Source organism: Bombina bombina, chromosome 12 (assembly GCF_027579735.1).
Source record: "Bombina bombina isolate aBomBom1 chromosome 12, aBomBom1.pri, whole genome shotgun sequence".
NCBI lineage: Eukaryota > Metazoa > Chordata > Amphibia > Anura > Bombinatoridae > Bombina > Bombina bombina.
In genome coordinates this window covers 111,416,645-111,440,219 of record NC_069510.1, presented here as the reverse complement: position 1 = coordinate 111,440,219, position 23,575 = coordinate 111,416,645, and the positions used below count along the sequence as shown (strand labels likewise).

General features: G+C 37.3%; 1 protein-coding gene across 1 annotated transcript in view; it reads right to left on the bottom strand.

Annotated features, from left to right (window-relative positions):
* MAPKAP1 (MAPK associated protein 1) overlaps positions 1–17,114 on the bottom strand; it is a 451,857-nt gene extending 434,743 nt beyond the window's left edge. Inside the window, exon 1 of the mRNA XM_053695639.1 lies at positions 17,013–17,114. The gene's annotated coding sequence lies outside the window, so the exon portion shown is untranslated. The remainder of the gene's footprint in view (positions 1–17,012) is intronic.
* Between the last annotated feature and the right edge of the window lie 6,461 nt (positions 17,115–23,575).

Genomic DNA, 23,575 nt, shown 5'->3' with positions numbered 1-23,575 from the left:
ATTAACCCCTAATCTGCCCCCCTCAACGTCGCCTCCACCTGCCTACACTTATTAACCCCTAATCTGCCGAGCGAACCTGAGCGCTACTATAATAAAGTTATTAACCCCTAATCCGCCTCACTAACCCTATAATAAATAGTATTAACCCCTAATCTGCCCTCCCTAACATCGCGACACCTAACTTCAATTATTAACCCCTAATCTGCCGACCGGAGCTCACCGCTATTCTAATAAATGTATTAACCCCTAAAGCTAAGTCTAACCCTAACACTAACACCCCCCTAAATTAAATATAATTTAAATCTAACAAAATTAATTAACTCTTCTTAAATAAATTATTCCTATTTAAAGCTAAATAGTTACCTGTAAAATAAATCCTAATATAGCCACAATATAAATTAGAATTATATTATAGCTATTTTAGGATTAATATTTATTTTACAGGTAACTTTGTATTTATTTTAACCAGGTACAATAGCTATTAAATAGTTAAGAACTATTTAATAGCTAAAATAGTTAAAATAATTACAGATTTACCTGTAAAATAAATCCTAACCTAAGTTACAATTAAACCTAACACTACACTATCAATAAATTAATTAAATAAAATATCTACAATTATCTACAATTAAACCTAACACTACACTATCAATAAATAAATTAAATACAATACCTGCAAATAACTACAATGAAATAAACTAACTAAAGTACAAAAAATAAAAAAGAACTAAGTTACAAAAAATAAAAAAATATTTACAAACATAAGAAAAATATTACAACAATTTTAAACTAATTACACCTACTCTAAGCCCCTTAATAAAATAACAAAGACCCTCAAAATAAAAAAATGCCCTACCCTATTCTAAATTACTAAAGTTCAAAGCTCTTTTACCTTACCAGCCCTGAACAGGGCCCTTTGCGGGGCATGCCTCAAGAAGTTCAGCTCTTTTGCCTGTAAAAAAAAAACATGCAATACCCCCCCCCAACATTACAACCCACCACCCACATACCCCTAATCTAACCCAAACCCCCCTTAAATAAACCTAACACTAAGCCCCTGAAGATCTTCCTACTTTATCTTCACCATACCAGGTTCACCGATCCGTCCTGAAGAGCTCCTCCGATGTCCTGATCCAAGCCCAAGCGGGGGGCTTAAGAGGTCCATGATCCGGCTGAAGTCTTTATCCAAGCGGGAGCTGAAGAGGTCCATGATCCGGATGAAGTCTTCATCCAAGCGGGAGCTGAAGAGGTCCATGATCCGGATGAAGTCTTCTATCAACGGCATCTTCAATCTTCTTTCTTCGGGAGCCATCATCTTCCATCCGACGCGGAACATCCTCTTCTCCCGACGCCTACTAGCCTGAATGACGGTTTGTTTAAATGACGTCATCCAAGATGGCGTCCCTCGAATTCCGATTGGCTGATAGGATTCTATCAGCCAATCGGAATTAAGGTAGGAATATTCTGATTGGCTGATGGAATCAGCCAATCAGAATCAAGTTCAATCCGATTGGCTGATCTGATCAGCCAATCAGATTGAGCTCGCATTCTATTGGCTGATCGGAACAGCCAATAGAATGCGAGCTCAATCTGATTGGCTGATCGAATCAGCCAATCGGATTGAACTTGACTACTTTGCTTGGTACTGGATACTCTGTAAAACACTTTGATACAATATATCTAAAGCCGAGAACCTCTAGGACCCATTACTAACATACGGGTCTTACATACGGGTTATGAGAACCATTTAAAAGGAACATTCTGACTCCACGAAAACATTCTTGATAAAGGCACTCATAGTGCTGAAACGCGTAGATAGGAAGCTGTGGAGTCTGTTTACACTTTCCATTGTCACCCATCATCTATCGATAGTACACAGGAAAGATCCAGGAGGATCCAGGAAGATCAAGGAGACCATTGTCCATTCTTTCAACGGAACAGCCGAACGGCAACTAGAAAGGATTCAGTGCTGTTACAAGACAGTGAAGCAGCTGTGAGTACTTCCGCCACGCATTTACACACATACGCTGGCCGGGGAGCGCAGCTAATAAGCCTGTCATACAGCTGAAGATTCACATTGAACATTTTATAAATATCACATTGATAAAATATTCTTAAATAAGAAAATTTGTCACTTTTTTGCAAAGAAGTTAATTCAAAGAAATTCACGTATCTACCAGTTCACTTAACAAAGAACTATCTCTCACTTGCACTTTAACACAGTACGGCAAAACAGCTGATTGCCCTGTCTCTCACTCACTTCAACTCACGAAGCTCAACTCAGTACACGCAATAGGAATTTGCCTACACACTTTCAATGGGACTATTTCATTCACAAAGGATACCCTAACTCACCAGTTTTAAATCACATACGGACATTATCGGAGAAATTACAAGCCAACTATTTCAGTTTTATTTACTTACAGGAGGCTTAGTATTGCACCTTATCTAAGTGATATTACATCGCTGAACCGTCATAGTTAATTAATAGCGTTTTGATTTGTGAATTGTAAATCTATGCTGCTAATTTTTCTTCATCATTTTATTTAGTTGTGGCCACAACTTACTATTGTTATTTATTATTGTTTTTTATTAAACTAGCTTATATCATCCCTTTCTATGTTTGTTTATTATACATATTGATATATATCTAATTTTACGATACACTGTATTATACATATTGAGATATTTTTATTTAAACTTTTTTAGCTATTATTGGTTCTCTCAGCTGTTCATACAGCGCCTCTCTTACACCCAAGTTTTTGTATTACCTATTAATACAGATATATAATATTGTGAGGAGCGAGCATTGCAGTTAAAAAATCAGAGAGACAGAGATGCCACTGACGCGTTTCGCCGTTGTGGCTTTTGTCAAAGGGCAACAAGACCATCTTCTCGCGTAACTTATATACCCTAGATCAATTTCTGATTGGTTAATTTGACCATCAATCATATGGGTAGAGTTATGATTGGAGAATAGATGTGTCTATCAATTATTCGACAGATGATTGGTCAGGTTACGGACATACACTCAATTGCATAATAATCAGTTATTTGCAGACAATCTGTCATTAATTATTTGTACCAGTGACTTGATGTAGCTATACCCTCACATTCATCTTCATTTTAAAAGAAAGACGAGCGTAAACAAACATTGTATTTGAATGTGACCGTATTCCAGACATTTCCTTTGGTGGAAATATCTGTCAATCATTATGTCTGTTGCGTTATTGGGAGATCGTAGTTAGCCTCTAGATCATGTTAATTGGATAAGTCCTCTGTCAGTCATGTTAGTAGTGAGGACGTTAATATGATGTTTCGATATGGGGATAATGATTTATTCCTATTTATTAAATGATAATATAATCAAATATAGAAAAATAGTGGACAAATAGTAATGGAAAAATAAAGTGAAGGTAAAAAAAACATGACATTATATTGGATATAAATATCCATTTTACAAAAAAAAGAAACATCAGTAAAAAAAAAGAGATACGTTAGTTCTAGTTCACAATAATCATATTAAGGAAGTGACATGTCATTAACCATGTATCAGCAGAGAAAAGATACATTATTCTTCTATCTGAATCATGAAAGTTTTATTTGGACTTTACTATACTACTAATTTGGACTTTACTACAACTTGTACTTACAAACTGAGAAAATAGAGCTTTATCGCCAATCCTTCTTTCCAGTATAACTCAAAATCCACTTGTCACAAGGACAGAAAGTGATGTGACATTTTCTGAATAGGGGCACAGATAGCAAAACAAACTTTTCCCTATGCTATCCGAAACTAAAAAAAAGTTTAGCTAGAGTTTCACCTAAAAAAGTGCCTTTTCCAACTTACATACAAATTCAGCTTAAGAACAAACCTACAGAACCCATCTTGTTTGTAACCTGGGGACTGCCTGTATTTAGCTGTGTGAAGTTGGCACCCCATGTAATTAAATTGTGAATACAAATATACCGTTCGCTGTAATATTTGTATGGTTAGATTTTTTATACCTACTCATTTTCTGCATAAATTGCAAGACGCATAGTGCTAAAAATGTTAAAGGGATACGAAACCCAAATATTTTCTTTCATGATTCAGATAAAGCATACAATTTTAAGCAACTTTCTTATTTTCTAATGTTCTCTTCTGGTTTTTAATTATTAATTTTAATTTAAAGAGACAGTCTAGTCAAAATTAAACTTTCATGATTCAGATGGAGCATTCACCAATTCAAGTTTATCGTCAAGTTTGCTTTGTTCTCTTGGTATTCTTTGTTGAAAGCTAAAACTCATTTGCTAATTTCTAAGCCCTTGAACGCTGCTTCTTTTTTCTCAGTGCATTTGAGTTTTTCACAACTAGAGGGTGTTAGTTCATGTGTGCCACATTGATAACATTGTGCTCACGCCTGTGGAGTTACTTATGAGAGGGCACCGATTGGCTAAAATGCAAGTCTGTCAAAAGAACTGAAATAAGAGGGCAGTTTGCAGAAGCTTAGATACAAGGTAATTGCAGAGGTATAAAGTATATTAAAGGGCCATGATACCCAAATGTTTTAACACTTGAAAGTGATGCAGCATAGCTGTAAAAAGCTGACAGGAAAATGTCACCTGAACATCTCTATGTAAAAAAGAAAGTTATTTTACCTCAAAAATTCCTCAGTAGCCACATCCCATTGTAAAGGACTTCTAAGCAGCATATTAGTATGCCTGTCCCAGGACAGCGGAAGGAGCGAGCTAATGTGCACACTCATCTTATTTCCCTGTTTAGCTTAAGGAAGTTTACAATGAAATCTCATGAGAGTTAAGTGAAATCTCATGAGATCACAGTAAAAGTTCATGACCTCAGCACTGCTGATGCTGATTGGCTGCTGTTCATTTCTTCATATTTTTTTTTTTACCTGCAGCTGGGAGCAGCTGAGTATAACTTTTTACACAGAACTTACTCTGCTGAGCTAAGGAGATTGTGAGGTAAAATATCTTCCTTTTTTATATAGAGATGCTCAGGTGATATTTTTCCTGTCAGCATTTTACAGTTAGACTGCATCAGTTTCAAGTGATTTAGCATATGAGTATTATGTCCCTTTAATATAACTGTGTTGATTACGCAAAACTGGGGAATGGTAAATAAAGGGATTATCTATCTTGTTAAACAATAACAATTCTGGAATAGATTACGGGGCTGATTTATTAAATGTCTGTCTGATGAGCGGATCATGTCCGACAGACATCTCTGAATGCCGACAGCATACGCTGTCAGCATTTAACACTGCACAAGCAGTTCTGGTGAACTGCTTGTGCAATGCCGCCCCTGCAGATTTGCAGCCAATTGGCCGCTAGCAGGGGGTGTCAATCAACCTGATCGTATGAGATTGGGCAGATTGAAGTCCGCAGCCTCAGAGGCAGTGGACCAGTTAAGAAGTAACAGTCTTAAGACCACTGCTTCATAACTGCTGTTTCTGACGAGCCTAAATCAGCCCCTATACCTTTAACAATATAGGTATTTTATTGTTTTGGGAAAGTAAATTGTTACTAAATGTGGGTTTGAAACATTTAGGAAATAATGATTCTGTGCAACTATTTACTTGCTGATTGGTTGATACCCAGGTGCTGAACCAAAAATGTGCCGGCTCCTAAGCTTATATTCCTGCTTTTTCAAATAAAGATACCAATAGAACATAGAAAAAATCATAATAGGTGTAAATTAGAAAGTTGATTAAAATTGCATGCTCTATCTGATTTAAAAAAATTGGGTTTCATATCCCTTTAACAAGTGACCTCAGGTGTTTAACCCCAGTGCTTTGCAGATCCTTATCTGATAATCTCTGCTGTAGACAATTAGGGGTTCATTTTCCACCTTAGATTACAGGAAATTATATACAAAATTTTTCACTTAAAAGGGACAATAAAAACCTGAGATTTTAATAGAAAATATTTATTTGTAGCAAAATAACAATGCTGTTTTGCTACACAAACATTTTCTATTAAAATCTCAGGTTTTTACTGTCCCTTTAAGTGAAAAATGGTGTCTGATGCATCAGGTAATGACATTTGCCAGCACAACTCAGGACTGAGTTCATAACCTACTATTGTGTGCACTGAATAATTAAAGGGACATTGTTTTAAAATCAATTAAATAGAAATCTGTCGCTGTATTGTAGAAGACCTGCATAAAAAATTAAATGTCCTAAAAGTATTTTGCAAGCAAATATTCATTGTTTTGCAGTCCAGATATATACCCTTTTAAATGCCCCTTGAGCGTTATTTACATTGCCTTCTTATCTCTGGCCTGTTAGATATAAATAATCCTCTGCATTGATCAAGCAAGGAATTGTTAAGTAGCATGTTGTAGGGTCAGTATTGTGAATCCTACAGGATGAACTACAGCTCTTTGGGGATAGTGGGGGGGGAAACAATATTTTAGCTTTTTACATTACAGGAAAAGCAGGCAAAATAAATATTGAATGTGCATAATAATTACCCATAATTAAACCTTTTTTTATGAGGAATTACATTCACAATCACACATTCAGTAACTATGTTTTCCTGCAGTCATAGAGACAACAGGTTTCCTGGCTGTAAAGGAAGGGGTAGTACTGCCATAAGCACTAAACTATGAGAGTACAAATACTTAATGAACAAAAATAACATTAGTGATGTGAAAAGTGAGACTTTTATTGACTGAGAGGGGGGAAAAATAAATTCAGCAAAAATCTTAAAGGATATAAGATTGACAATAAACACCTTGGGATTTGGTTTTCATATAAAATGCATAATGAAAATATTTTTTTGCGTTATAATTTCATTATTCATTTTGCTCCCTTCTCATGTAACTTAGTTTTGAAAATTGCTCTAAATGCATTGTGCAGATGACGGCCATGTGTCACCATCCACTGTTAATTCACTGATGCAATCCACTAGCCCTGGATTCGTAAGAAGCTGAAAGCAGCCAGGCACACATGTTTAAGGACAAAAAAATACTTTGCATATAACATATATATAGAATAATCCACACAGCACTTTACTTGTCTCCTAAGAGTCTGAATCTGTAGTAACACTACACAGCAGAGAAGCAACAAGATACACAGGAGAGAGACACTACACACAGCAGAAACATTATACATAGCAGAACACTATACTCAGTAGTACCACAAGATGCCCATTAACAGACAGGATGTAGTAGCGCAGTTAAATTTTATTTTGTATAATTATGCTTTATTTAGCAGAACTACACTATACACAGTAAGCAGCACTACACTATACAGGATAGCAGCACTACAATATTACACAGTAGCAGAACTACACTATTACACAGTAGCAGAACTACACTATACACAGTAGCAGAACTACACTATACAGGATAGCAGCACTACAATATTACACAGTAGCAGAACTACACTATTACACAGTAGCAGAACTACACTATACACAGTAGCAGAACTACACTATTACACAGTAGCAGAACTACACTATACACAGTAGCAGCACTACACTATACAGGATAGCAGCACTACACTATTACACAGTAGCAGAACTACACTATTACACAGTAGCAGAACTACACTATACACAGTAAGCAGCACTACACTATACAGGATAGCAGCACTACACTATACACAGTAAGCAGCACTACACTATACACAGTAAGCAGCACTACACTATACACAGTAAGCAGCACTACACTATACACAGTAAGCAGCACTACACTATACACAGTAGTACCACAAGATGCCCATTAACAGACAGGATGTAGTAGCGCAGTTAAATTTTATTTTGTATAAATATGCTTTATTTAGCAGAACTACACTATACACAGTAAGCAGCACTACACTATACAGGATAGCAGCACTACACTATACACAGTAAGCAGCACTACACTATTACACAGTAGCAGAACTACACTATACACAGTAAGCAGCACTACACTATACACAGTAAGCAGCACTACACTATTACACAGTAGCAGAACTACACTATACACAGTAAGCAGCACTACACTATACACAGTAAGCAGCACTACACTATTACACAGTAGCAGAACTACACTATACACAGTAAGCAGCACTACACTATACACAGTAAGCAGCACTACACTATTACACAGTAGCAGAACTACACTATACACAGTAAGCAGCACTACACTATTACACAGTAGCAGAACTACACTATACACAGTAAGCAGCACTACACTATACACAGTAAGCAGCACTACACTATTACACAGTAGCAGAACTACACTATACACAGTAAGCAGCACTACACTATACAGGATAGCAGCACTACACTATTACACAGTAGCAGAACTACACTATACACAGTAGTAGCAGAACTACACTATACAGGATAGCAGCACTACACTATTACACAGTAGCAGAACTACACTATACACAGTAAGCAGCACTACACTATTACACAGTAAGCAGCACTACACTATTACACAGTAAGCAGCACTACACTATTACACAGTAAGCAGCACTACACTATTACACAGTAAGCAGCACTACACTATTACACAGTAAGCAGCACTACACTATTACACAGTAAGCAGCACTACACTATTACACAGTAAGCAGCACTACACTATTACACAGTAGCAGAACTACACTATACACAGTAAGCAGCACTACACTATTACACAGTAAGCAGCACTACACTATTACACAGTAAGCAGCACTACACTATTACACAGTAAGCAGCACTACACTATTACACAGTAAGCAGCACTACACTATTACACAGTAAGCAGCACTACACTATTACACAGTAAGCAGCATTACACTATTACACAGTAAGCAGCAATACACTATTACACAGTAAGCAGCACTACACTATTACACAGTAGCAGAACTACACTATACACAGTAAGCAGCACTACACTATTACACAGTAAGCAGCACTACACTATTACACAGTAGCAGAACTACACTATTACACAGTAGCAGAAATACACTATACACAGTAAGCAGCACTACACTATACACAGTAAGCAGCACTACACTATACAGGATAGCAGCACTACACTATTACACAGTAGCAGAAATACACTATACACAGTAAGCAGCACTACACTATACAGGATAGCAGCACTACACTATTACACAGTAGCAGAAATACACTATACACAGTAAGCAGCACTACACTATTACACAGTAGCAGAACTACACTATTACACAGTAGCAGAAATACACTATACACAGTAAGCAGCACTACACTATACAGGATAGCAGCACTACACTATTACACAGTAGCAGAACTACACTATTACACAGTAGCAGAACTACACTATTACACAGTAGCAGAACTACACTATACACAGTAAGCAGCACTACACTATACAGGATAGCAGCACTACACTATTACACAGTAGCAGAACTACACTATTACACAGTAGCAGAACTACACTATTACACAGTAGCAGAAATACACTATACACAGTAAGCAGCACTACACTATACAGGATAGCAGCACTACACTATTACACAGTAGCAGAACTACACTATTACACAGTAGCAGAACTACACTATACACAGTAAGCAGCACTACACTATACACAGTAAGCAGCACTACACTATACACAGTAAGCAGCACTACACTATTACACAGTAGCAGCACTACACTATTACACAGTAGCAGAACTACACTATACACAGTAAGCAGCACTACACTATTACACAGTAGCAGAACTACACTATTACACAGTAGCAGAACTACACTATTACACAGTAGCAGAACTACACTATTACACAGTAGCAGAACTACACTATTACACAGTAGCAGAACTACACTATTACACAGTAGCAGAACTACACTATTACACAGTAGCAGAACTACACTATTACACAGTAGCAGAACTACACTATTACACAGTAGCAGAACTACACTATTACACAGTAGCAGAACTACACTATTACACAGTAGCAGAACTACACTATTACACAGTAGCAGAACTACACTATTACACAGTAGCAGAACTACACTATTACACAGTAGCAGAACTACACTATTACACAGTAGCAGAACTACACTATTACACAGTAGCAGAACTACACTATTACACAGTAGCAGAACTACACTATTACACAGTAGCAGAACTACACTATTACACAGTAGCAGAACTACACTATACACAGTAGCAGCACTACACTATACACAGTAGCAGCACTACACTATACAGGATAGCAGCACTACACTATTACACAGTAGCAGAACTACACTATTACACAGTAGCAGAACTACACTATTACACAGTAGCAGAACTACACTATACACAGTAGCAGCACTACACTATACACAGTAGCAGAACTACACTATACACAGTAGCAGCACTACACTATACACAGTAGCAGCACTACACTATTACACAGTAGCAGAACTACACTATTACACAGTAGCAGAACTACACTATACACAGTAGCAGCACTACACTATACACAGTAGCAGCACTACACTATACAGGATAGCAGCACTACACTATTACACAGTAGCAGAACTACACTATTACACAGTAGCAGAACTACACTATTACACAGTAGCAGAACTACACTATACACAGTAGCAGAACTACACTATTACACAGTAGCAGAACTACACTATACACAGTAGCAGCACTACACTATACACAGTAGCAGCACTACACTATTACACAGTAGCAGAACTACACTATTACACAGTAGCAGAACTACACTATACACAGTAGCAGCACTACACTATACACAGTAGCAGCACTACACTATACAGGATAGCATCACTACACTATACACGGTAGCAGCACTACACTATTACACAGTAAGCAGCACTACACTATACACAGTAAGCAGCACTACACTATACACATACACAGTAAGCAGCACTACACTATTACACAGTAAGCAGCACTACACTATTACACAGTAAGCAGCACTACACTATTACACAGTAAGCAGCATTACACTATTACACAGTAAGCAGCAATACACTATTACACAGTAAGCAGCACTACACTATTACACAGTAGGCAGCACTAAACTATACACAGGAAGCAGCACTACACTATTACACAGTAGCAGAACTACACTATTACACAGTAAGCAGCACTACACTATACACAGTAAGCAGCACTACACTATTACACAGTAAGCAGCACTACACTATTACACAGTAAGCAGCACTACACTATTACACAGTAGCAGAACTACACTATTACACAGTAGCAGAACTACACTATTACACAGTAGCAGAACTACACTATTACACAGCAGCAGAACTACACTATTACACAGCAGCAGAACTACACTATTACACAGTAGCAGAACTACACTATACACAGTAGTAGCAGAACTACACTATACACAGTAAGCAGCACTACACTATTACACAGTAGCAGCACTACACTATACACAGTAATAGCATTACACTTATACACAGTAGCAGAACTACACTATACACAGTAAGCAGCACTACACTATTACACAGTAGCAGAACTACACTATTACACAGTAGCAGAACTACACTATTACACAGTAGCAGAACTACACTATTACACAGTAGCAGAACTACACTATTACACAGTAGCAGAACTACACTATACACAGTAGGCAGCACTACATTATACACATTAGCAGCACCATACTATACAAGGTAGCAGCACTACACTATACACAGTAATAGCATTACACTTATACACAGTAGCAGAAATACACTATACACAGTAGCAGCACTACACTATACAGTAAGCAGCACTACACTATACACAGTAGCAGCACTACACTATACACAGTAAGCAGCACTACATTATACACAGTAGCAGAACTACACTATACACAGTAAGCAGCACTACACTATAACACAGTAGCAGAACTACACTATACACAGTAAGCAGCACTACACTATAAACAGAACTACACTATACACAGTAGCAGCACTACACTATACACAGTAATAGCATTACACTTATACACAGTAGCAGAACTACACTATACACAGTAAGCAGCACTACACTATACACAGTAAGCAGCACTACACTATTACACAGTAGCAGAACTACACTATTACACAGTAAGCAGCACTACACTATGCACAGTAGCAGAACTACACTATACACAGTAAGCAGCACTACACTATAAACAGTGAACAGAACTACACTATAAACAGTAGCAGAACTACACTATACACAGTAGCAGCACTACACTATACACAGTAATAGCATTACACTATACACAGTAATAGCACTACACTATACACAGTAAGCAGCACTACACTATACACAGTAGCAGAACTACACTATACACAGTAACAGCACTAGACTATACACAGCAGCAGCACTACACTATACACAGCAGCAGCACTACACTATACACAGCAGAAGCACTACACTATACACAGTAACAACATTACACTTATACACAGTAGCAGAACTACACTATACACAGTAAGCAGCACTACACTATACACAGTAAGCAGCACTACACTATACACAGTAAGCAGCACTACACTATACACAGTAACAGCATTACACTTATACACAGTAGCAGAACTACACTATACACAGTAAGCAGCACTACAATATACACAGTAAGCAGCACTACACTATACACAGTAAGCAGCACTACATTATACACATTAGCAGCACCACACTATACACAGTAGCAGCACTACACTATACACAGTAACAGCATTACACTTATACACAGTAGCAGAAATACACTATACAGTAAGCTGCACTACACTATACACAGTAGCATAACTACATTATACACAGTAGCAGCACTACACTATACACAGTAGCAGTACTACACTATACAGTAAGCAGCACTACATTATACAGTAAGCAGCACTACACTATACACAGTAAACAGAACTACACTATACACAGTAAACAGAACTACACTATACATAGTAGCAGAACTACACTATACACAGTAGCAGAACTACACTATACACAGTAGCAGAACTACACTATACACAGTAGCAACACTACACTATACACAGTAATAGCATTACACTTATACACAGCAGAACTACACTATACACAGTAAGCAGCACTACACTATACACAGAAAGCAGCACTACACTATACACAGTAAGCAGCACTACACTATACACAGTAAGCAGCACTACACTATACACAGCAGCAGCACTACACTATACACAGTAGCAGCACTACACTATACACAGTAGCAGCACTACACTATACAGTAAGCAGTACTACACTATACAGTAAGCAGCACTACACTATACACAGTAGCAGCACTACACTATTACACAGTAGCAGAACTACACTATTACACAGTAGCAGAACTACACTATTACACAGTAGCAGAACTACACTATTACACAGTAGCAGAACTACACTATTACACAGCAGCAGCACTACACTATACACAGTAGCAGCACTACACCATGCACAGTAGCAGCACTATACTATACACAGTAGCAGCACTACACTATACAGTAAGCAGTACTACACTATACAGTAAGCAGCACTACACTATACACAGTAGCAGCACTACACTATACACAGTAAGCAGCACTACACTATTACACAGTAGCAGAACTACACTATTACACAGTAGCAGAACTACACTATTACACAGTAGCAGCACTACACTATACACAGCAGCAGCACTACACTATACACAGCAGCAGCACTACACTATACACAGTAGCAGCACTACACTATACAGTAAGCAGCACTACACTATACACAGTAGCAGCACTACACTATACACAGTAATAGCATTACACTTATACACAATAGCAGAACTACACTATACACAGTAGCAGAACTACATTATACACAGTAGCAGCACTACACTATACACAGTAGCAGAACTACATTATACACAGTAGCAGCACTACACTATACACAGTAGCAGCACTACACTATACACAGTAGCAGCACTACAGTAAGCAGCACTACAATATACACAGTAGCAGCACTACAATATACACAGCAGCAGCACTACACTATACACAGCAGCAGCACTACACTATACACAGTAATAACATTACACTTAAACACAGTAAGCAGCACAACATTATACACAGTAGCAGAACTATACTATACACAGTAAGCTACACTACACACAGTAAGCAGCACTACATTATACACATTAGCAGCACCACACTATACAAGGTAGCAGCACTACACTATACACAGTAGCAGCACTACAATATACACAGCAGCAGCACTACACTATACACAGCAGCAGCACTACACTATACACAGCAGCAGCACTACACTATACACAGCAGCAGCACTACACTATACACAGCAGCAGCGTTACACTATACACAGTAATAGCATTACACTTAAACACAGTAAGCAGCACTACATTATACACAGTAGCAGAACTATACTATACACAGTAAGCTACACTACACACAGTAAGCAGCACTACATTATACACATTAGCAGCACCACACTATACAAGGTAGCAGCACTACACTATACACAGTAATAGCATTACACTTATACACAGTAGCAGAAATACACTATACACAGTAGCAGCACTACATTATACACAGTAGCAGTACTACACTATACAGTAAGCAGCACTACTATATACACAGTAGCAGCACTACACTATACAGTATACAGCACTACACTGTGCACAGTAGCAACACTACACTAAACACACTGGCAGCACTACACTATACACAGCAGCAGCACTACACTATACACAGTAATAGCATTACACTTATACACAGTAAGCAGCACTACATTATACACAGTAGCAGAACTATACTATACACAGTAAGCAGCACTACATTATACACATTAGCAGCACCATACTATACAAGGTAGCAGCACTACACTATACACAGTAATAGCATTACACTTATACACAGTAGCAGAAATACACTATACACAGTAGCAGCACTACACTATACAGTAAGCAGCACTACACTATACACAGTAGCAGCACTACACTATACACAGTAGCAGCACTACACTATACACAGTAGCAGCACTACACTATACACAGTAGCAGCACTACACTATACAGTATGCAGCACTACACTATGCACAGTAGCAACACTACACCATACACACTGGCAGCCATACACAATACACACTATCAGTACTACACTGTGCACAGTAACAGCACTACACTATACACACTAGCAGCACTACACTATACAGTATGAGGCACTACGCTATGCACAGTAGCAACACTACACTATACAGTAAGCAGCACTACACTATACACAGTAGCAGCACTACACTATACATTATGCAGCACTACACTATACACAGCAGCAGCACTACACTATACACAGCAGCAGCACTACACTATACACAGCAGCAGCACTACACTATACACAGCAGAAGCACAACACTATACACATTAGCAGCACCATACTATACAAGGTAGCAGCACTACACTATACACAGTAATAGCATTACACTTATACACAGTAGCAGAAATACACTATACAGTAAGCAGCACTACACTATACACTGTAGCAGCACTACACTATACACAGTAGCAGCACTACACTATACACAGTAGCAGCACCACACTATACACAGTAGCAGCACTACACTATACAGTATGCAGCACTACACTATGCACAGTAGCAACACTACACTATACACAGTAAGCAGCACTACACTATACAGTAAGCAGCACTACACTATACACATTAGCAGCACTACACTATACAGTATGCAGCACTACACTATGCACAGTAGCAACACTACACTATACACACTGGCAGCCATACACAATCTACACTATCAGCACTACACTGTGCACAGTAACAGCGCTACACTGTACACACTAGCAGCACTACACTATACAGTATGCAGCACTACACTATGCACAGTAGCAACACTACACTATACACAGTAAGCAGCACTACACTATACACAGTAAGCAGCACTACACTATACACATTAGCAGCACTACACTATACACATTAGCAGCACTACACTATACAGTATGCAGCACTACACTATGCACAGTAGCAACACTACACTATACACACTGGCAGCCATACACAATACACACTATCAGCACTACACTGTGCACAGTAACAGCACTACACTATACACACTAGCAGCACTACACTATACACAGTAGCAACGCTACACTATATGCAGTAGCAGCACTACAGTATACACAGGAAGCAGTGCTACAGTATACAGCACTACACTATGCACAGTAGAAACACTACACTATACACAGTAACAGCACTACACTTATACACAGTAGCAGAACTACACTATACACTAAGCAGCACTACAATATACACAGTAGTACCACTACACTATAGACACTAAGCAGCACTACAATATACACAGTAGTACCACTACACTATACAGTAAGGAGCACTACACTACACAGAAGCACCACTACACTATATACTAAGCAGCACTACATTATATACAATAGCACCACTACACTATACAGTAAGCAGCACTACACTATACACAGTAAGCAGCAATACACTATGCACAGTAGCAACACTACACTATACAGTAAGCAGCGCTACACCATACACAGTAGCAGCACTACACTATACACAGTAAGCAGCACTACACTATACACAGTAGTACCACTACACTATACAGTAAGGAGCACTACACTACACAGTAGCACCACTACACTATATACTAAGCAGCACTACATTATATACAATAGCACCACTACACTATACAGTAGCACCACTACACTATACAGTAAGCAACACTATACAGTAAGCAGCACTACACTATACACAGTAGCACCACTACACTACACAGTAAGCAGCACTACAAGATACCCTTAACAGACAGGATGTAGTAGCTCAGTTGAAATTTGATTTTGTATAAAAATGCTTTATTTAGCAGAACTACACTATACACGGTAGCAGCACTGCATTATTCACAGTAGCAGCACTACCTTGTGCAGTTGTGTATACAACATAGGATAAGACATGAACAGACACACACCTAGATATGTATACAGTTACACACCAACAGTGCAGCCTCACCGGCTAACAATGGGTTAATACGACACTGCATAGAACACTATTGACGTCCCGGTACCTACCTTATAAAAGTAGGTGCCGCCGATCGTTCTACCTGCTAATCGTACGGTCCCCGGCGCAGTATGATGACGTCACAATGTTTTGGTCTGGTTTTTTTCCTCTTAAAACTTTATTGAAATTAAAATAAAATAACACCGGGTTTTTTTCAGGATGTGCAGGTTATTGATATGTGATAAGATTATTTTTAAGCAAATAATAATGGTACTACATGAGGCAGCTACAATGCTGTGTGAGTCACAGGGCTGTCAATATGGGAAGTGAGTCAGATACACTAATGTGAGGTAAAAAGGAAGTCAGACTGAGAGATATGAGAGTCATGATACACATAGGTGAAGAAAATATTAGTTAAAGAAAAAAAATAGATGCAAAAGACAAGACAGAAATGTTTACAAAAATATTTTTACACATTAACCTGAGGGGAAAAAAATTCTACATATTATATATAGTACAAAAGACAGTCATGAGAACTCAAGTCAAGTACATATGTGTGAGAAGTCATGAGTTGTGTTGTACTTTAGCTTAATCCAAGGTATTGCTGTACAATTTAGAGCTTTGTTTTATACCTGAAATAAACTATTATTATTAATAATATAGCACTGAACTGCATGAAAAGCTCCACTTGTGCACCCTTGGGTTATAGTTTAAAGGGACATTAAACCCCCAAATTTTCTTTCATGATTCAGATAGAGAATACAATTTTAAACAACTTTCTTATTTAGTTCTATTATCTAATTTGCTTCATTCTCTTGATATTCTTTCCTGAAAAATCATATCTAGATCAGCTCAGTAGCTGCTGATTGGTGGTGAGAAAGCCCCGGATAACAGGGGTGAAACGCGTAGAAAGTGCTGTAAGTGATACCTGCAAAAGATTATACACTTACGATCCGGAGGGAGCAAAGAGCTGTCAAGCTGAGAAACCAAAGACCTCTGCGTACGTTAAGTACTCAAGTGCAGAGATACCAACGGTGAACGGACACAAAGATATACTTGCGCAAGTATTTTCTCCTATTTCTGTGAACAGCTGTCAGAAGCCGGTGACGTCAGAGGCGCATTTGAAGTGGAAGAGCGCGAGGACTCCCGGCCTGACAATAACACAAACAACACCGCCGGAGGAGGAAGCAGGTAAGAGCCAGCTTACAAATAGCTGACCTGCTGAATAATCATTGCCTTTTAAAGAAATATTATCAAGTAGAACTCAAACATAAAAACCTGTATGAGGTGGAATTTGAAAATTTTAACCCAGCTATTAACTGAACAAATTTTAACCCAGCTATTGATTGAGATTGGATCTGCAATTGTTTTTTGGAAAGGTGCCTATGAGAGACTGTTTAACATATTGAAGATTTCTACAGAGAGAACTTTAACATTTACATTGTTTACATAAACATTAAGAAGGAATATTTGGGCATAATAGGAACCGGTTCCGAAAGTGGCTTAAATCATAATAATATCGTTTGGTTCATCCCTCTTTTATTTTTATTTTTGCACACTATTTTTGTCACTAATATATGTATTTTGCACAAGATTGTATATCTCTTGTTTCTATATATCGCAGGAGAAGGTTTCTGATTCGCCGCTATTTCAACTTATAGTCACAACACAATTAGTTTGATAGGGATCTGAGATTGCATGTATGTATGAATGATTTTTGTTTTTAGTAGATTTTAATCGTCTGACAATTAACTGTTTGATTTTATTGGTGGAGAATAAAGTATATGTCTATTTAATATAAGAATCAAGTCTAGTTTATCTCATTGGTCTCAGTAAATAAGTGGAAGGTGCACTGATTAAACATTGCTATAACATATTTTATTTTGAAACGACATACCTTAAGGCTACCTCAAAAGTTTTAAACCCTATTGAATACAGATATTTAAAGGGAGATTTGGTGATCATTTTGGAACCATATTTAACCCAAAGCTATTAGCGCCATCTAACTGTTTTATCATTTTATGCTGATTGGTGTCTGCACATAGATGCCTCATGTGATTGGCTGACCCATGTGCATTGCTATTTCTTCAACAAACAATATCTAAAGAATGAAGCAAAATAGATCATAGAAGTACATTGCAATGTTGTTTAAAATTGTATTCTGTGTCTGAACCATGAAAGAAAAATGTTGGTTTTAATGTCCCTTTAAGAGATATCCAACATTAATTTTACTGCGTGCCCCCATATTTTTAGCACATCCAGCTAAAGAAAAAGCAGTTCTTAGCGCACCATAGAATACCGTTTGGGCCATAAACAATAACTTTGCACTTGTAATATGAGTGCAGAAATAGATGTTAACACACAATTGCGCTAATAGTTTTGCTCTCCAGTTGTTAGGCCATTATGTGGAAAAAGACTGAACCACAAACTTATTATATGAAAAATATGTTGATGCAATAATATTATAGTCAAATACACATTAGAAAGACATGAGTCAGGCTACACATTCTACTTGCAGAAGACAGAGAGCAGTTTTATAGGGAACCTGAGTCAAACATATACTACGTAAGAAGAAAATCAGAGCTAAATGCATTTTATCAATACAAGTAGTTGATAAGCCTACCCAGAGAGCAGTCTAATTATTTTTTAAAATAAAGACGTAGAAACAACCTATTTTGTAACTCTTCTTTTATATAAATATTAAGGCTACAGGTGTAGCAATACTATAATTATAATGGACTACTGTCTTAAATATATCAAAAATATTTTGTATATAATAAACTACAGATATAGCCACACTCTATTTGGACAAACTACTGTCCTAAATAAATACAAAATTTCTTCTCTTTAAATTATATCTACTTTAAGTATATTTCCCACAACACAAATAACTAAGTACCCTAACCTAACACCCCCTTAAAGGGACACTGAACCCAATTTTTTTCTTTCGTGATTCAGATAGAGCATGCAATTTTAAACAACTTTCTAATTTACTCCTATTATCAATTTTTCTTTGTTCTCTTGCTTTCTTTATTTGAAAAAAATAAGGCATCTCTAAGCTATTTTTTTGGTTCAGAACCATGGAAAGCACTTGTTTGTTGGTGGGTGAATTTATCCACCAATCAGCAAGAACAACACAGTGTGTTCACCAAAAATGGGCCGGCATCTAAACTTACATTCTTGCATTTCAAATAAAGATACCAAGAGAATGAAAATAATTTGATAATAGGAGTAAATTAGAAAGTTGCTTAAAATTGCATGCTCTATCTGAATCACGATAGAAAAAATTTGGGTTCAGTGTCCCTTTAATTTAACCCAAATTACCTAAACTAATAAATTCTAAAGTTACAAAAAATAAAAAAAAATAAGTTTACAAAAAAAAAAAAGACTAACATTACAGAAAATAAAAAATCAAATTACCAAATTTAACAATATTAAACCTAATCCCTATGAAAATAAAAAAAGCCCCCCAAAATAAAAACACCCCCTACTCTAAGAATACACTACCAGTAGCCCTTAAAAGGGCTTTTTGCAGGGCAGTGCCCCAAGATAATCAGCTCTTTTACAAAAAATACACAAAGTCCCACCTAACAGTAAAAACCCCCACCCACCGAACCCCCCAAAATAAAAGAACCTAACACTAAAAAACCTAAACTACCTATTGCCCTGAAAAGGGCATTTGTTTGGGCATTGCCTTTAAAAGGGTATTTAGCTCTTTTACTGCCCATACCTAATCTAAATAAAACAACCCCCCCCCCCAAAAAAATTAAAAAAACCTAAGTCTAACCCCCAGGTTGCTACTCAACGTTCCTGAAGTCCGGCGAATAAAGGTCCTGTTCCAGGCGGTGAAGTCTTCTTCCAAGTGGAACCTCTTCTTCTTTCAGGAACATCCTGCACGGAGCTGAAGACTGAAGACCGATGACTGCAAAGCTGAAGACCCGCGACCCTGGAACTGAAGACCGGCGACCACGGAGCCATGGAGCGTGGAGGATCCTCTTCGTACGATCTCCGCCGTACACTAAATAGTGAATTCAAGGTATGCGATTAAATATGGCGTCCCTTGAATTCCTATTGGCTGATTTGATTCTTCAAATTCAAATCAGCCAATAGGATTAGAGCTACTCAAATCCTATTGGCTGTTCAAATCAGCCAATAGGATGAGAGCAAGTGAAATTCTATTGGCTAATTTGATTGGATTCTTTCACCACCCTGACATTTTTGGAATCCACCTGGATGCAGCAAAGGCAAACGGAGCATTACAAAAGCAACAACTAACCGCCCGCATCAAGTCCACCGGGATGCAGCTGTGTTGTGTATATTACAAGATTTACATGCAGATTATCAAGTCCAGGAATACAGCAACATTGGGAAAGCAAGTTTGTATATTTTTTATAGTTACAGAGGCGTAACTAGAAACCACAGGGCCCAGGTGCAAGAATCTAAGAAGGGCCCCTCACCAATTAGTGAGATTACAAACATTAGTGGAAGACTTATTTTATTTCACTAGAAGAAAAACATACATCATTAAAATAAGGGTTGTACATATTTCAGACTTAGGAAATGTAAATATTTAGGGAATATTATTTGCATGAAGAGTCTGTGAGCATATTTCTCCAGTCTAGAATGCATCTAATGACCAACTATAGTTTAAATAGAGGCAGAATAACCTAATCAGTGAGATAGTCACGTTTTATCTAGCTTTTTGAAGGTTTGAATACCAGAGATAAAGTTAAAAATTTCCATTAATCAACATTTTCAACGTACCAATATCAATGTTTTTGTGAATAGATCCGAGAACCTAAAGTCTAGTATTTAAAGTGTTAATAGAAATTGTATCAATATTATAGAGCATTACACCGTTACTTTTATATGACTATGTGTTTAACTCTTGCAAAGGCTTAAACACACAGCTACAGAGTAGCAATACACTACTAGGAGCTAGCTGAACACATCCGGTAAACTAATGACAAGAGGCATATATGTACACCGACCAATCAGCAGCTAGCTCTCAGTATTTTATTGCTGCTTCTGAGCCTGCCTAGGCATACTTTACGACTTTCAACAAAATGGAAAAGTCTCTTAAAATTGCATGTTTATTTTTTATTTCACGCCTCTTAATGTTTTATTAACTATATACTACATCAGATACTCATATACTACAATGTAGAAATTAACACTTATCAATTAATCTTTCTAGAGTAATATATGGATATAACAAGCTAATTAAATGTAGATTAGGAACTGAAGTGATGGTAAATACTAGCATTTCAAAAGCGGTAGGAGTTACCAGCACTGAAAATAATGTCCGCTCGCACGTTGATAAATATGCCCCTAAGGGTCCAATCTCGTGAACTTACAATTTATCTCATCCTTTATTTGAAATCCTTTTATTACCCAGGGAAAAAGTTACTAGTCCACTTAATGTTAAATATAGGAAAAAAACTGCAGTTTCTTACTAGTTTTGCACTAATGGATTAGTAGAAATTCATATATATTATATTATTTATTTGATACATTTATCTACAACAATTTAAAGGGACATAAATATTTTTAAAAAATATGATGCCTTAGAGCATTTTAATAATGTACTGTTGCTTGAGTATAATCATGTGTTTAACCCCAGCAATTAATGTATTTAACCCCTGCTAAATCCCAGTAGTGCAAGACGCTTTATTTGTAAAATATTTACCTTTTTGTGATGGCAAACATCGTGCTATTCCTCCGCCCGCATCTCATACTTCATCTAGCTAAGCGATGAAAAATCGGGCTTCATTTAACCGTTGCATGCCCCACGTTTTTGGACGCCATGTTGGGCATGCAACGATTGGAGGAAGCCGGATTTATCATCGCTCAGCTACATGAAGTACGAGATGCGGGTGGAGGAACGGTGCATGTTTACCATCACAAAATGGTAAATATTTTACAAATAAAGCGTCTTAAAAATATTAAATCAATTAAAGTGCCCCTGTTTTAAAGAGTAGTTGTATATACTGTGCATTAAATTCAGAAACTTGACAATAACTTTAAAAAGTCTTTTAACATTGCATGCTCCGTTTTAACCATTACAATTTAATTGTAACTTTCATATCCCTCTTACACAGCTGCTCAATTTTACCTGTAGTGGTTGAGAACGCTTTTGAGGGTAGAAATGGAAATATTTGACTTCTCTACTTTTGATATCTTAGCTATCTAATCATCCCCAACCTTTATCACTTACTAAATGTATACAAGTCAAAGAGAGCCTCTGATGGACAATGTTTAAACGCGAAATGCGTAAGGCCACGCCCCCTTATAATTATCAGTCTGGTAGCAGAATCAGTATGGTAGTGTATTTTAGCGACAAACTGTTGTTTATTTCAAATACTGGCACAAACAAGTAGTCACTGATCTAGACAGTCATTCATCCACAATCATGTTCAGCCAATCACATTACTTGATGTTAGTACTATTATTAAAACTACATAAAACCCAAAAATTTTCTTTCATGGTTCAGATAGAAAATACAATTTTACACAACTTTTCAATGTACATCTATTCTCAAATTTATTTTGTGTTCTTAATATCTTTTGTTGAAAATCACGTAGGTAAGTTCAGGAGTGTGCACGTGTCTGCAGTACTATATGGTAGCAGTTTT